We start from the raw sequence: 15613 nt of genomic DNA on the forward strand, positions 1-15613 counted from the left end.
AATATTGAATTTTAATCTTTAGAAATAAGCTTATCTAATTTTATTACATTAAGTATAAATAATTTCAATATTATAACTGAATGTAGTTTATTCATTTTAACATTGGGAATTGTTTCATTATCGCACCCTCACATGATACAGTGTTCCTCATTTTTGGTACAAATTCCTCATACTTCCCTAAATCAACAAAGCGATCACACAGAAATAATAGTTGTTGTTACACTGACAAAAGTGTCTAAAAAGAGGTCATTCAAAAGTGGGACTAAATACTTCATCAAAGAATTCTTAATGCATTTTTTTGAAAATAACATCAAGATTCCTTTAGTTTTAGCCCTTTTATTACTAACAAAGGTAAAATCATGTTAAAGGTTTTTGCTCGAGAAAGGCTGAAATAGATCGTCAAATAAGGAAATGGAAACCTGATTCTGCAGCATTTACATCAGGGATCCTCAATCACAGTCCTGGAGGGCCACAGTGGCTGCAGGTTGTAGTTCAAGCCCGGCTGCTTTATTAGAAAGCAATTCTTGCCAATAATTTCATTTCATGGCTTGTCATGTAATTCTCATATCCTAGATTTTCTTCCCCTTTCTAAGGATATCATCCAATGATTTGAAGGCTAAAACGGATGAGTAATTCTCAGTTCTTCACTTTTTTTCTCTTCACTTTCCTTCCAAGTATTTAATTAAACCCAGTGCACAATAAATACACACCGGTGTAAATGGTAATAAGCTAAATGGAGAAATGCTGGTCTTTTTTGTCATTTGCATGTTATTGCTAATTAGGACCAATTAAAAACCAAGAAAACAGCTCATTAAGACTAAAATAAGCAATAAGCGTTCAAAATTTTAACGAGTGAGACAACTAAAGTGGAGCAGAAGTGTCACTTGACGAATAAGTGCTTCTTAAACAAGTGGGTTGGAGCAAAAACCTGCAGCCACTGTGGCCCTCCAGGATCGTGATTGAGGACCCCTGACTTAGATCAATAACTTTCTAATCATTTTGTGATTGGAAATATGTGACAGTGTTGATGTTTATGATGTACTATTAATTCCGAATGCTGTATTTAGCACATTTTCTGTTAATTGTATAGAATTTCAAGTCACAAAAGTTAAGTGATGGACATCACGAATTTTGTTTTTATTATTCTCTAGAATCTACCAATATGAGTAACACCACCGTCATTGTTTCAGAATTTATACTGCAGTGTGCCATTGAAGCAAACCAGAAGACCGCTACGATCTGTGTTCTTGCACTCATCTACTCCATATCCATGTTTGCAAATCTACTGGTGATTGTGGTTATAATCCTGAACCCTCAACTCCATGCTCCAATGTACATTTACATCAGCTCTTTGGCGGTGATAGACTTAGCAAATGGCTCAATTCTTATTCCAAAGATGCTCTCTGTCCTCTTGCTTGGCTCTCCAGCAGTGCCTTATGGGGCCTACGTGTTGCAGATGTTTCTTGTGGCTCATGTTGAAGAGATGGAATCTTTGCTTTTAGCTTTTATGGCCTTTGATCGCTACATAGCTGTTATTTACCCTTTGCATTACACTTCAGTAATTACTAACAAAAAAGTTGGCATTGGTCTCTTAGTGTCAAATATTCTTGACACAATTTTCAAATTGCATATCCTCTTTTTTGTTGGTGAGCTTTCATTTTGTCGCACCAATATCCTTCCTTTCTGTTTCTGTGATTATAGTACAATGGTCCGCATGTCATGTAATGAAGATCCAAAGTATTTATCCTCCTTGTCTGTTGCTGTGACTGTCAGTGGTGTATTCCCACTCCTGTTAATACTCCTGTCTTACAGTCGGATTGCTATGGAAGCCATGAAGATTTCTTCAGAAGGTGGGAAAAGTAAAATTTTCAGCACTTGTGTGACCCACCTGCTTGTGGTTGGACTCTTTTATATTCCACTTCCATTGTCTTTTATATTGCCTGGAGCAGGAGTAATGATACCAACAGAAACTTACAATATTATGTTTATTCTTGGAAATGTGGTGCCTCCCATGATGAACCCTATTATCTACAGCTTTAGAAATAAAGAAATAAATAAATGCATTCATAGATTCTTTGCAAGGAAAAAGTTAACTCTTAAAGGAAGGAAATAAGATATATGAATATCTTGTATTATGTTTATAAGAAGTACTGAAAATGCTATTAAATCACTTCTCAGGTTTTTTGTCTGGCACCTCCTGATTTAGTGGTACACGATCCTGGTATACGACACTTAGTTCGAGATGTCTTGATGTCTAGTTAGGCAGGATGCGGAGATTTTTAGTTTCCTACTTCATTTTGGCTATGTAGACCCAAAAACCATAATTGTTAGGCCGATTAGGGCCATACTTTGTGAAGGAAATTACACCTTTATGATAAAAGTAAACCAATAGTTGTCTTAAGCAAATGTGATCAGAACAGCTTGAAGTTGTGCATGCAACGTCAATCGACCTCACGGGATTCACCCACTAATGGGATATGAATGATGAAAGTTACTCTGTTTTCACAAAACTGCAAAAAAATTGGGAGAATGAATAAAACTCACGAGTATCATATGTTCATATTTTTGATATTTGATTCCTTACCGGTGGTACTAGCCCTCTCACAGCCACTCCCAGAAGGTTATAAATGACAAATTTCAAACATAAGCATATGGGGTATCGTTTTAGACCACTTCAAGGTCAGTGATTATGAATATGATGCTAGTTTTGATTTTTGATCTTTTGCTAGAGCTCTAGCTCTCTGAGGACCTCTGTCGGAAGGTGAAGGGATTAATAAAGTTGATGTAATCTAATCTAACAATGACAAATTTCTATTACAATCAAGAATATTTAGACTTTAAACATTTAAATGAAAGCACACAAAAAAAATCACACTGCTATTTTTGTTTATTTTGTATCATATCCGTTACATTTCTTAAACACACATTCTGACACTAATTCAGACTTTGTTAGATTTAGTAAATGTATTCATAAATTAACAGTTCTGTATCTTATTAGAAACTAATGCTTAGCTTATTGAACACTGAAGTTAATGAAATACTTCTTTTTAAATATTAAACAACTTGAGGCAACTCAAAAAAGCAAATAAAATGTTATATTTTTAAACTTGTTCAACATAAATCGAAAAACTATTTCATAGTATTTTCAGACTATTGGCAGCAGCTTCTAGAAATGTTTTGTCTATAGTCCACCATGTTACCAAAACTACTCACAGGTTCATCACTTGGCTAAAGGAGACACTAAGGGAAATTAAAATACTAAAGGATATTTGTAGAAATTTGTGTTTTGAGTATTCAATAATGAATCGTAAGAACAATTGTGAGAGTAAGCAAAATACTACTATGTCCATGAAGAAGATGTGCATAAAGAGGAAATACAGATAACATTAAAAATATCTGGATAAGACTGGGTCAACTTAACTATTACTTAACCAGCTAAACCTAATGACCTAAATAGTCTCCTCAGTTGTATGTCTTTGAATATGTTTTATTTTTTTCTGTTTACCTTTAAAATAACTAAAATAAACGTATTGATGTGTTTTTATAATTTGTCACAGATGTCTCTTCATTGCAAATTTTGTTTTACTCAAATGGACAGTTAGAAGCCATATACTTTTTTTCAGTTTAACAATGCAAATAAATAAAGACACATGGGCCTCTCATCTGCTGTAGAGCTTCAGTGCTTTACTGTTAACCTGTCCTACATATTAAGCAGTGCCCTGTTGTCAGCTCTGTCATAATGTGAAATGTTTGTTGTAATTGGTATGTTTTTAACTGTAATTAAATCATAAGCTTATGACTGCTTTTCTATTTTTTTAAGTGGAGGATTTGGGTAATTGACTGAAATTGGAAGAGAGAAAGAGAGAAGGTTTTCATCTTAAATTGATTTTTTTTCATATATGGCAGGGTGAAATAGGTGGAGAAGACTTGCAGGAGTAATTTGTGACAGACTGGTATCAGCAAGAGTGAAAGGGAAGGTCTACAGGACGGTAGTGAGACCAGCTATGTTATTTGGGTTGGAGACGGTGGCACAGGAGACAGAGCTGGAGGTGACAGAGTTAAAGATGCTAAGATTTGCATTGGGTGTGACGAGGATGGACAGGATTAGAAATGAGGACATTAGAGGGTCAGCTCAGGTTGGACGGTTGGGAGACAAAATCAGAGAGGTGAGATTGTGTTGGTTTGGACATGTGCAGAGGAGAGATGCTGGGTATATTGAGAGAAGGATGTTAAGGATAGACCTGCCAGGCAAGAGGAAAAGAGGAAGGTCTAAGAGAAGATTTATGGATGTGGTGAGAGAGGACATGCAGGTGATGGGTGTAACAGAACAAGATGCAGAGGACTGAAAGATATGTAAGAAGATAATCCGCTGTGGCGACCCTTAACAGGAGCAGCCGAATGAAGAAGAAGAAGAAGAAGAAGATATGTGTAACTAATAGATACAAAAACTTGATAATAAGAATTAACTATTGAATTTTATAAGTTGGAGTTTTTAAGGTCTCAACCATTCATTTAAAGAGAGAGATAATTATATCATACCTCTGCTCACTAAAATTCAAAATAAACTGCCTTCAGGATATTAAGGAATATTTTGTACAAAATTAAGCAAACAAAAAATATGCAAAAACATAAATGCGTTGTGAAATGTGGTATGGGGGTGGACTATGAAACATTATGTGCTCACCGAACGGTACAATTTCCTCATAACTGCAGACACTGCTCTGTTCAGCCTGTCAAACACTTCCTTCTTTCCTCACTTGTAAAGAAGACCCCGAGATACCTAAACTCCTCCACTTGAGGTAGCATCTCATCCCCAACATGGATAGGTCACTCCACCCTTTTCCTAATGAGAACCATGACCTCAGGGTTGGTGGTACTGATCATCATCCTGGCTGTTTCACATACAGCTGCAAACCATCATAGTGCCTACCTCAGGTAATGACCTGATGAAGCCAATAGGATCACAGAGATGAGATCCTGAGGGTCAGTGAACTGGACACCCTCCACTCCTTGTCTCTGTGAAGAAACTCTCTCCATAAAAATTATGAACAGAATCAACGAGAGCCTATGAAACTGCTGTCATGGGTAAAACATTAGGTAATGGAAAAAATGACTGCTTTTAAAATAACCAGGTCGACATGATCTACCTACATTAAAAAGTATATATGTTCGCCTCTAGCGCTGACGTCTGAGGTTCGATTCCCGAGAGGGGGTGCAATGAGTGTGTATGCCTGATGAGCCCAAAATTAGGGCGAAACACGTGTCGCGTACTCTTTGCATTATTTGACAGTAAAACTATTTCAACCATATATATATATATATATATAAATATATACATATATATATATATATATAAATATATACATATATAAATATATACACATACTGTATATATATATATACTGCTCAAAAGAATTAAAGGAACACTTTTTAATCAGAGTATAGCATAAAGTCAATGAAACTTATGGGATATTAATCTGGTCAGTTAAGTAGCAGAGGGGTTGTTAATCAGTTTCAGCTGCTGTGGTGTTAATGAAATTAACAACAGATGCACTAGAGGGCAACAATGAGATGACCCCAAAACAGGAATGGTTTAACAGGTGGAGGCCACTGACATTTTCCCTCCTCATCTTTTCTGACTGTTTCTTCACTAGTTTTGCATTTGGCTACAGTCAGTGTCACTACTGGTAGCATGAGGCGATACCTGGACCCTACAGAGGTTGCACAGGTAGTCCAACTTCTCCAGGATGGCACATCAATACGTGTCATTGCCAGAAGGTTTGCTTTGTCTCCCTGCACAGTCTCAAGGGCATGGAGGAGATTCTAGGAGACAGGCAGTTACTCTAGGAGAGCTGGAGAGGGCCATAGAAGGTCCATAACCCATCAGCAGGACCAGTATCTGCTCCTTTGGGCAAGGAGGAACAGGATGAGCACTGCCAGAGCCCTACAAAATGACCTCCAGCAGGCCACTGGTGTGAATGTCTCTGACCAAACAACCAGAAAGACTTCATGAGGGTGACCCAAGGGCCCCATGTCCTCTAATGGGCCCTGAGCTCACTGCCCAGCAGCATGCAGCTCGATTGGCATTCGCCATAGAATACCAGAATTGGCAGATGCACCACTGGTGCCCTGTGCTTTTTACAGACGAGAGCAGGTTCACCCTGAGCACGTGACAGAAGTGAAAGGGTCTGGAGAAGCCATGGAGAACATTATGCTGCCTGTAACATTATTCAGCATGAGCAGTTTGGTGGTGGGTTAATGATTGTCTGGGGAGGCATATCCATGGAGGGTCACACAGACCGCTACAGGCTTGACAAAGACACCTTGGCTGCCACTAGGTATCAGGATGAAATCCTTGGACCCATTGTCAGACCCTATGCTGGTACAGTGGCTCCTGGTGCACGACAATTCCTGGCCTCATGTGGTGAGAGTATGCAGGCAGTTCCTGGAGGATGAAGGAATTGATACCATTGACTGGCCACCACACTTTCCTGACCTAAATCCAATAGAACACCTCTGGGACATTATGTTTTGGTCCATCCAATGCCACCAGGTTGCACCTCAGACTGTCCAGGAGCTCAGTGATGCCCTGGTCCAGATCTGGGAGGAGATCCCCCACAACACCATCTGTCATCTCATTAGAACACAGGGGCCATACAAAGTGCTGCGTACAATTTGGAGTTGCTGCAATTAAATTTTGGCAAAATGGACTAGCCTGCCACATAATTTTTTCACTCTGATTTTTAGGGCGTCTTTGAATTCAGGGCTCTGTAGGTTGATCATTTTCATTTCCATCAAACGATGTGGCATCCTTTCGTTCCTAACACATTACCCAGTCTATATCAGTATAGATATCCAGGAGGATTTCTTTTTCCCATTGAGATCTGATGTGTTTTCAAAGTATTCCTTTAATTTTTTTGAGCAGTTTATATAATATAAATATATATAATGTAATATAAAGATATATAATATAATATAAATATATATAATATAATATAATATAAAGATATATATAAATATATATAATATATATATACTGAGTATATGTTGTCGTACCTTGCATAACTGAATAACCTTTATAGCACAATAACAATTCAGTACATTTATGGTCACTACAGTATTTGGATTTAATAATCTTCATGTGGGAAAAGGCTAACTCGCATAAATAAGTAGAGCCGAATAATGCAGTCAAGGAGCTTTTGAATTCAGCTGAATGAAAAATAACGGCTGTCCGATTAACTGCGATTTTAGTTCCCTGTCTTTTCTCTTTCTCAGATCACTTTTCGGAAGGAAGTCAGTTTCGTAGTTTTTATGAACAGTTTGAAAGTGTGTTTCCACATTTTCCTTCTTTGGAGTAGCAATGATAGATTGAGAGATCAGACAAACGCACTTTGATTGTGACATTGTGAGCGAAAAAAATCCTCTTCTAATTACACATAAAGCCCATACCCTACCCAAACAGTTTTTTTAAAATCCCTTCTTTAGTCGATATAAATTGCAAGGCTAACTAGATCACAGCCAGAGTTTTGCAGTAGCTCGCACATTTGATCGTGCGTGCGGGATGACCAGTGTGTTAGAAGAGAAGAGATCTCAGACTGGCCGCTCTGTATGTCAATCAAGTGGCAAATGTCATAGGGAGGATATATGATAGACTAACGTTTAAAAAAATTTTTTTTTTGAATGCAACACGATCTACCTGCACTACCTTTGCGATCTACTGGTTGATCGCGATCAACGCATTGGGCACCCCTGAACTAGATACATGTACTTATATGACAGCATGAACTTCTTGTAGATAAGGTTAGTCTTTGATTGGTGTCAACATACTGCAGTAGTTTTATTAAAAATAAGTGTCTGTCGTTCTAAAACCGTTTACATGTGAGATGCCCATGCACTGTATCATCCCGGGAAGCCCGGGATACCCGGGAATGCCATGCGGGATTCCCAAATTCCCGGGAATGGATAAACCCGTCCGGGAATGGATTCCCTAGTTGTACCTGTTTCCCTGCTTGATTTTCTTCAAACTCTGTTTACTGTCTGTGAGTAAGTTAATGATAAATGACACATGCAATCAGTCTGTTTTTTTTTTCTTTCTGCAATGGGTGTCAGTTAGGTGTCAGACTGTTAGACATCTGTCACTAACAGATAAATAGGTAGAGGGGAAATTGGAAATATTATAGATGGAGTCCTTCTGTAACAACCTCATGAATCAAAAGGTGACAAAAGTGTATTAAAATACAGTAAAATGACAGAATAAATAATGAAATGAATAATGAAATATATTTTTATTGCTCATTTTTTAATGTACTTTTTTATTTATTTCAGTGACACAGTATGCAGTATACAATATAAAATAAAAACTCATAATAGCCGTGTTTCATGTTATCTGCAGTGTCAGTGATTTAAATAAATGAAGACTAAGGGGCTTTGTCCCCTGCTCGCTTCTCTCACCAACCCCTTTCCCCCCGCCAGCGCTACGAGCCATTGTGAAGAGGGGGGCTGAACACTGAACGGTGATACAATGGGAAACAGTTTTTTTTACCGCCTCTTTGCTCAATCAGCTGCTGGTTTTTTGCTGGAAACGTGCCGCATGATCTTCATTTCGTGCAGCGCTTCAAACGTTTTAAAGCCTGTACAGCAGCTGTCCTTTTGTCTTACTGCCTTGTGTCTCTTCTCCCCCAGACATCCTCAAACACTATTCAATCTCTTTTCACTGTTCCGTTACTTCAACGAGTAATATTTTTTGTTTGTTTGCGCTAATGCGATCTTTACTCTCAATTTTTTGAGACTTTTGAATTTTCCTACTTCCATTATCTTTAATCTGCTCTGCATGTGCATCACGGGACTTGCTTTCCAAGGTTGTAAGTATGATGTGACTTGACTTTTTCGCAGGACATGAAAGTGTCTCTTTGTCTCTCTTCAAAAGTTCTCTCTTCAAAAGATCATGTCTTGTCACAGGAAAAAAGTCTTGTCTCATTACAATTTTTTTTTGTAATAGAGAGTGTGATGGAAATAAATCACCAAAATGATTATAAAGGTTTGGGGATTGGCCCCATATAATATTGAGAACTGATTTGGTCAAGATGATTATCAAAAAAGATATCAGACGTTCGACAACTAGATGAAGTTTCAGTCGGCTTTTATATCGTGGCAATGATGGCTACAGGAAGTGGTAAAAACAGGAAATGACGTTATCAATGGGATGCAGAAGTGATGTCATCATGGCGGGACCGGAAGTGACGTCATCCGCAGGAGCCGGAAATAGCAACATCCATGGGAACCGGAAAGTAACGTCATCGTGGCTGAACCTAAAGTGACATCATCAAGTGGAGCCGGAGGTGAGGTTATGAATGAGGAAGTGTCTGTTGCAGGCACGTAACAATTATTCATCTTCTTTAGTTCTGTCGGGTTAGAAAGAGAGGCATTAACACCATCATACAACCCCCCATCTTGTAACCATTCACTCACCTCTGGACCTGTTGATTGCCTCCTAAGCGCACGTGTGTGACAAGAGAAATAATTCAATAAATACATATTTAATTACACATTTAATTAATATTATTAATTGCACACAGAAAAGCAACTGAGGAGAAGTCCTTCCCAGGTAGAATTAAAGGCTTCATCAAAGGTGTTCCCATAGTAAATAACATTTACTTCCATCTTTGCTCCTTTGTTACTAACAAAGTTAAAATGATCTTAAAGCTTTTTGCTTGAGAAAGACTTTAATTGATCTTTAGGTAATGAAATGGTAATAGATTCTGCAATATTTAGATTGATAGCTTGCCAATCATTTGCATTTTTATGATTGCCTGTGGTAGATGGTGTTGTTGTGCATGATGTACTGTTAGTTTTGAATTCAGTATTTACCACGTCTTCTGTTAATCATGCAGCACTACAAATCATAAAGGTTATGGATATGATGAATTTTGGTTTTATTATTCACTAGAGTCTACAAAGATGAGCAACACCACTGTCATTGTTTCAGAACTTATACTTCAATGTGCCATTGAAGCAAACCAGAAGACCATGGAGATTTGTGTTCTCACATTCATCTACTTCATATCCATGTTTGGAATTCTACTGGTGATTTTGGCAATAATCCTGAACCCTCAAATCCATGCTCCAATGTACATTTGCATCGCCACCTTGGCAGTGATTCTCTTAGCAAACAGCTCGATTCTCATCCCAAAGATGCTGTTTGTCCTACTGCTTGGCTCTCCAGTGGTACGTTATGCTGCCAGTGTATTCCAGATATTTCTTGTGGCTCACGTTGAAGAGATGCCATTTATGGCCTTTGATCGATACATAGCCATCATTTACCCTTAGCATTATGCTTCAATCATTACTAATAAAAAAGTTGGCACTGGTGTCTTAATGTCACATGTAATTTTCAAATTGCATATTTTAATTTTTGTTGGTGAGCTTTCGTTTTGTCACACCAATATCCTTCTTTTGTGTTTCTTTGATTATAGTACAATATACCATGTGTCATGTAGTGAAGATGCCAAGTACTTATCAACCTTGTCTATTGCTGTGACTGCCACCAGAGTCTTCCCACGTGTTAATTCTCCAATCCTACTGTCGTATTGCTGTGGAAGCCATGAGAATTTCTTCAGCAGCTGGGAAGAGTAAGACGTTCAGCACTTGTGTGACGCACCTGCTAGTGGTCGGACTTAATTATATTCCACTTTTATTGTCTCGGATATTTCCTGGAGCTGGAATAACAATAACAACAGACACTTTCAATATTATGTTTATTCTTGGAAATGTTGTGCCTCCTACATTGAACCCAATTATCAACAGTATTAGGAATAAAGTAATAAATAAAAATATTCATAAACTCTTTTGTGGCAAAACATCAACTCCTAAAAGTAGGAAGTAAAATAAATATACTACGTTGAAATGTAGTAAACTTAATGATAAATTAATAGAACTGTGGGTGGCATGGTGGCAGTAAGGAGACTTGGGTTCGCTTCCTGAGTCCTCCCTGCGTGGAGTTTGCATGTTCTCCCTGTGTCTGCGTGGATTTCCTCTGGGTGCTCCGATTTTCTCCCACAGTCCAAAGACATGCAGGTTAGGTGGATTGGCTATCCTAAATTGTCCCTAGTGTGTGCCCTGCAGTGGGCTGGTGCCCTGCCCGGGGTTTGTTCTTGCCTTGCGGCTTGTGTTGGCTGGGATTGGCTCCAGTAGACCCCTGTGACCCTGTGTTAGGATACAGTGGGCTGGACAATGACTGACTGACTGTCTAATAGAACTGTGATGTATTACAAATTGATGCTTAGACTTTTAATCATTTAAAATTGTCAAACAGTACTTTTTCAATGTTAAGTCCAAGTAATGTGCTAAAACCACCAATAATATAAATAAAATGTTACATTATATTTTAAAAACTGTTGAACAAGAATCAAGTAATATCATGAAATTCAAGAAAGTCTGTGTGAGGCCACCTCAGGAGTGTCGGCTGCTCCTTTCTGTCCAGATTGAAGATCTTCTCAGTCTCCTTTGTAGCATTGTGACCAAACCTGTACAGAAGTGCATAACTTGACTCCGTGTTTCCAAAATTGATAAAATTAATTCAGAAGGACTTTTTGAAATAGATAGTAATTTACATATTGAAGGATGCTGGCAGATAATAGGGAGAAGTGTGTTCAAGAAGCAATGCAGGAATCCTTCAAAGGGTCAGTACTGTAGTTTATTGCAAACTGATGTTTAGATTATTGAACACTGAAGATTATCAAGTCCAGGAAATGTGTTGAGCCACTCAAAAAGGTACATTATAACAGTACATTATATTTTAATTGCGATGGGCTAGCGCCCTGCCCGGGGTTTGTTTCCTGCCTTGCGCCCTGTGTTGGCTGGGATTGGCCCCAGCAGACCCCTGTGACCCTGTAGTTAGGATATAGCGGGTTGGATAATGAATGGATGGATGGATTATATTTTAAAAACTGAATAATATAAAATGAGAGAGATTATTCTCAGAATGTACAAAGCATATGTGAGGCCACATCAGAACAGTCAAATGAAAGCATTTGATAAGGTGCCACATGAGATGTTAGGCATTATAAATACAAAGAGGACTGTTTCATTTATGTTAGGTAGATTGCCCGAGGGGACTGGGTGGTCTCATGGTCTGGAACCCCTACAGATTTTATTTTTTTTCTCCAGCTTTTGGAGTTTTTTTTTTTGTTTTTTCTGTCCACCCTGGCCATTGGACCTTACTATTATTCGATGTTAATGTTGATTTATTTTTATTTTATATTGTGTCTTCTATTTTTCTATTCATTTTGTAAAGCACTTTGAGCTACATTTTTTTGTACGAATATGTGCTATATAAATAAATGTTGATTGATTGATTGATTGATCAAACTGAAAGAAGTGAGAGTTCAGGGTGTGATGTGGTGATGGGTGCAGAATTGGCTCAGACACAGGAAGCAGAGGATGATGGTGTGAGGAATCTTATCAGATTAGGCTAATGTTGAGAGTGGTGTCCAGCAGGGGTCAATGCTGGGACACTTTTCCCAAAAAGAAAGTTAAATAAACAAGCCTATTTCTAGTAGAGTGACTATGTGACCGCAGATACCATAGCAATCAAGCTTGTGAGCCACTATGCTTACACACAGGCCCTTGTAGATCCCAGAATTTCCCAATTAGCCCCAGGATTTCCGCAACAGACCCCACAATAGGTACACGTGTGCCTTTCTAAATGATGCCCACTCAATCTTGTTTTCTACAGGTGCACTCCAATCAAGTTCCAAGTTCTATCACATCTCAAAGAAAATAAAACAAACAGGATGCACTTGAGCACAAGTTCGGATCACTGCAGCAAAGGGTTGTGAATACTTCCACAAATGAAAGATTTCAGTTTTTGATACACTGTAGCATCACTTCGTCCAATCAAAACACTCGCCATGGCCCACCCTCTCGGTTCTGATGGGTGAAAATGACAGTTTTGATTTCAAGCCATACTTCACATTCTGTGTAGTGTTACTGAAATAAATATATTAAGAAATAAGTAAATAAATATATATTGGAGGAAGTAACAAAATCATATTTCCTGACATGTTTAATTTTTTTCTCCTCACATTATCACTGTGTTTTTATTTATTCATTGTCACATTTTACTCTAAATTTATTTAATTTTGTCCAAAACATTCCTCTATAACACGGATACTCATTCTACCAGCCATTGCCCTGCAGCTATAACCAAAAAACAGAAAACAACACTGGCACTGTTTTCCTTGACAGAATACTCACAGCCATGATGAAGATGTACAGAGCAAAAGGCTGGAAGGGAGGAGAGGAAATAAAGTCATGTCATGTTATTTTCCTACCTGACTAATCAAGACCAGGGTTGTGGGGAAAGCTGCAGCATTTTTGTTTGCCTCTAGCATTTTTGATAGTGTAATGAGACAGGAGAGACAAAGAGAGCCTAGAACGTTTACTGTTCGAAACGATAAATACTGAAGGTAGCGGGCCCCACCCAAGCAATTATTTTGCTATTTCATGACTGCATGTTCTTCATATTGGAGTGGTTAACTCAGTCTTATGTTATTATTAAGCTGGGTTTTTGTTTGTTTTTTTCTACATTTTTTATAAACAATGGGAATCTGTTTGCTGGTTCATACTGTATGTTTAAAGTGGCACAGTGCTAATATATGCTATATAGATTGCTGTGTTCACGATTATTTGTTTTTTCATCCCAAGTAAAATACTGAAAGGCCTCTCAGGTGTCAGCCTTCTACCTTCTAGTTGGTTTGTATGTGCTCAGGTTTAGAGAGTAACACACAGCAAACACCTTCCACCTGAGGTTTGAATGATGCTTGATTGTCTCAGCCCCAAACATTTTATGGTATTATTCAAATAGCTCATCAAAAATGACATTGGTGCTCCAAGTCTGGCCAACTATTATCACAATGCTGGTCTAAAAGGGCAAAAGAGATGCACATATGCATATGTGAATGCACATATTATCACTCCATCCATTTACTGTGCAATACAATGAAGATATTCAAACCCATCCTTAACCCATCTCCACAATATCATTGACATTTCCACCAACCAATGAGGCAACAAACACCATCCATGCCACTTGCCTGCTCATGAGGCAGGCATCACCAGAAGAGCAAACCACACCACATGACATCTCTAGATCTAAAATTGAATGTAACCCTGCACAAGCACTTTGATTTGACAGCTTCCCCAGAGCCTACATATGCTAGTCCCAACTCCTATAGCAAAATAACAAGCAGTGTATGGTGTCCCGCCACAGTCTCACAATCATTTACAATCTGAGATTGCACACACCAAAAATTGTCCTTCTCACCCTTACTATGCATGCTCTGCATAAATACAGCAATGGCAAATATCTAAATGCCATACCTCTGAATAATTTCTATACTGTAGACTTCTGATCCTGCTTGTATGTAATTTTTAATATACAGTATATATATATAAAGTCAATGAATGTGTGTATACAGTATATGTACGTTCCAGCATCAATTCCGAACGGCTGGAGTGATTTTCATGAAACATGGTACACATGTTTCTCAATGGTCGACTAAACTGATACTGTAGGGTGAAATCAGCCCTAACTCATCCCCTTCTGGGTAGGGTGGGGGTGATCTTATGGTCTTGAATGCATGCTATCATTCAGTTGACACTCGGAAAGACCACCAGAGGGCGAACTGGAGGTGACTGCCAGCATTCTTTATGTTTGAGCACCACCACCACCCCCTGTTGCTTTTGAAATTTAATCGAGTTGACCGGTTATGAGAATCAACTGGATGATAACATACACACAAGACTGTAAGACAAGCACATTAGTTCATTGTTTGTTAATTTATTTTTATTTTTAAAGTTGTATTTTTTTTTTAATTACATGTATATACATCCATCCATCCATTTTCCAACCCGCTGAATCTGAACACAGGGGTCTGCTGGAGCCAATCCCAGTCAACACAGGGCACAAGGCAGGAAACAATCTCAGGCAAGGTGCCAACCCACCACAGGACACACACAAACACACACCAGGGCCAATTTAGAATCGCCAATCCACCTAACCGGCATGTCTTTGGATTGTGGGAGGAAACCGGAGCGCCCGGAGGAAACCCACGCAGACACGGGGAGAACATGCAAACTCCACGCAGGGAGGACCCGGGAAGCAAACCGGGTCTCCTAACTGCGAGGCAGCAGCGCTACCACTGCGCTACCGTGCCACCCTTACGTGTATTTTTCTTAAACAATTAAAAAAAAAAAAACCACGTTATTTTCCTCCAGGGCAACGCTGGGTATTTCAGCTAGTGTATATGTATGTATGTATATATATATATATATTGTAATAAGGCGCTATATAAGCGCCCAACCCAGCACAGACTGACACAGAGGCACGTACAAAGTGATAACAAATTTTATTAATTTTCTTCACCTGTGGGACACACCTTCCCTGTGCCAAACAGCCTAACACAGTACCAAAGCACAATTACCACCAAAACACTCTCTTTCTCCTATTCCACCACTCATCCTCAAGCTTAGTCCTCCTTCTCCTGACTCTGGCCATTGAGTGGTGGTGGATGGCCCTTTTTATAGCCCACCCGGAAGCGTTCCAGGTCTTTGA

The sequence above is a fragment of the Polypterus senegalus genome, chromosome 2 (genome assembly GCF_016835505.1).
Source record: "Polypterus senegalus isolate Bchr_013 chromosome 2, ASM1683550v1, whole genome shotgun sequence".
NCBI classification, from domain to species: Eukaryota; Metazoa; Chordata; class Cladistia; order Polypteriformes; family Polypteridae; genus Polypterus; species Polypterus senegalus.